This window comes from Miscanthus floridulus, chromosome 14 (genome assembly GCF_019320115.1).
Source record: "Miscanthus floridulus cultivar M001 chromosome 14, ASM1932011v1, whole genome shotgun sequence".
NCBI classification, from domain to species: domain Eukaryota; kingdom Viridiplantae; phylum Streptophyta; class Magnoliopsida; order Poales; family Poaceae; genus Miscanthus; species Miscanthus floridulus.
In genome coordinates this window covers 54,219,213-54,220,971 of record NC_089593.1, presented here as the reverse complement: position 1 = coordinate 54,220,971, position 1,759 = coordinate 54,219,213, and the positions used below count along the sequence as shown (strand labels likewise).

Sequence of the window (1,759 nt, the reverse complement as noted above, 5' to 3'; positions counted from 1 at the left end):
ATGCGATGGATCCGATTGATCTGGTTCATGCTGATGAATCCAATTCTCTGTTTCGCATGCTGCAGTCCCGTCACAGGGTCAAACTATTTTAATTTCGCCCTCCTCGCACGCCGCACGCCGCGACCCGCCGCGGCACCGGCCAAGGCGACGGCCAAGGTGAGTTCTCTCCCGCCTCCTGTGGCTTGCTGCCTTTGCCCGCCGCGTGAGCGTGCAGGTTGGGCGGTTGTGATCTGACACTGACCGTCGCTCGATGTGCGCGCAGAACGGTGGATCCGGCGGCGGCGTCTGGCGTGAACTGGGAGGTTTGTTCCCCTCCTTGTATCACCGCTCCTCGATCTTGTCTTGCTAAGCTTCTTTCCCTGTGAGCTGATGACTTCCCCGTCATGTGCTTGGTTGCCAGAGCATGGCCGCCCATTCGCGATCAGGGTGTTCAATTTATTGCCTAGCAGGTTGTATTTAGGGTGTTCAATTTATTTCTCTCTTGTTGCAATACAGAATCTGTACATTATTTGTAGACTAAAGAGAATGGAAGATGTCAACCAGAGAAAAGAAATACATTGCAATGATAAAAAAAACTGACTAAAATTTTCTTGTGTAATATCTACTTCATGAATTCTTGCCAAATATAGTATAGTAACTGAATTTTTTGTTTAGCAGATCGATGCCAGGTAACTACCTCTTGCGATTTGCGATAGGGAAACATTTTTTTTTTTGGGCAAGAGGAGCTGTGCGTCAGTCAGAAGCTCACAACAAGACTTTTGATAACATTCGTGTTACCGCGCTGGTGAAGCGATGATGGGTGGCATCGAAGCTGAATTGGCTGTGGTGTCATTGTCACCGTGGCATATCATATATCCATAGCAAGAGGAGGTGGGTAACCTTTTTTATACTGCAAAAATGTAGGTAGACATGCAATAGAGTTTGCTTCTCATGCAATGGTTATATGACAGGAAAATGTACCTACAGATATTAATGAAGGCTGTGTCATCTGCAAGCTAATTAATTGCAGTTCATGCTTGCTGCCATAGCGTTAGCACGGGCAATATACTAGATTGTGGAAGGTACTTGATTGGCTCGCCTTCCTGTATCTTTAGCCTTTGTTCTGTGCTCACAGCATGAGCATCAGAGGCTTTGGTATTTGAGAAGCTAGCCTCATTGAGGCAATGGTACTGCAATCTTCTGTGAAGCGAATAGTTTTCGTTGTAGGATGGCCTTAATTTGTATGATTGTCCTCTGATCAGTCCATTTCTCTAGGAAATTTTAGTTTAACCTTTTGGTTTGGATGCTAATAGCCGGCCGAAGCTTTATTTTTTTTCTTCAACCTTTGGTGAAGACTGATGAAGCATTCTGATTCTGTCAGTAGTGGAAAGGTTGCAGCCAAGGGTTTTGGTTTTGCCTTTTCAGTCACTAACAGTGCATGTTTTTGTTGTGCACCTGCTACTGGGCTATCTGCCCAATGACCGCTCGCTGTGGGAGCAGGAGCTGGCAAAGAAGAGAGAATAGTACGCGGCTTTCAAAGATGAGTTCCTTAGAAACCCTGTAAGTCACTACAGATTCTGGTCATACTTATGGTATCTTGATTGCTGTTTTCGTTGCACATATCATACCTGGTTTCTGTCTGCATCCACAAATTTTTAGAGCTATTCATATGGCAGTCGTCGTTGTTTTTATGATGTATTCTTATTAACATTTCCATGTAGAACTTAATCATAGCAAGAATCAAGTGGAACTGGATAATGCAATTGGCTTACTTCATTAT

General features: G+C 44.5%; 1 long non-coding RNA gene across 1 annotated transcript; it reads left to right on the top strand.

Moving 5' to 3' along the window:
- Positions 1-727: 727 nt before the first annotated feature.
- LOC136504226 (uncharacterized) lies at positions 728-1,377 on the top strand. Its single transcript, XR_010770816.1, has 3 exons — positions 728-870; positions 951-1,061; positions 1,334-1,377. It is a non-coding gene; the product is annotated as an uncharacterized lncRNA (long non-coding RNA).
- Positions 1,378-1,759: the final 382 nt, after the last annotated feature.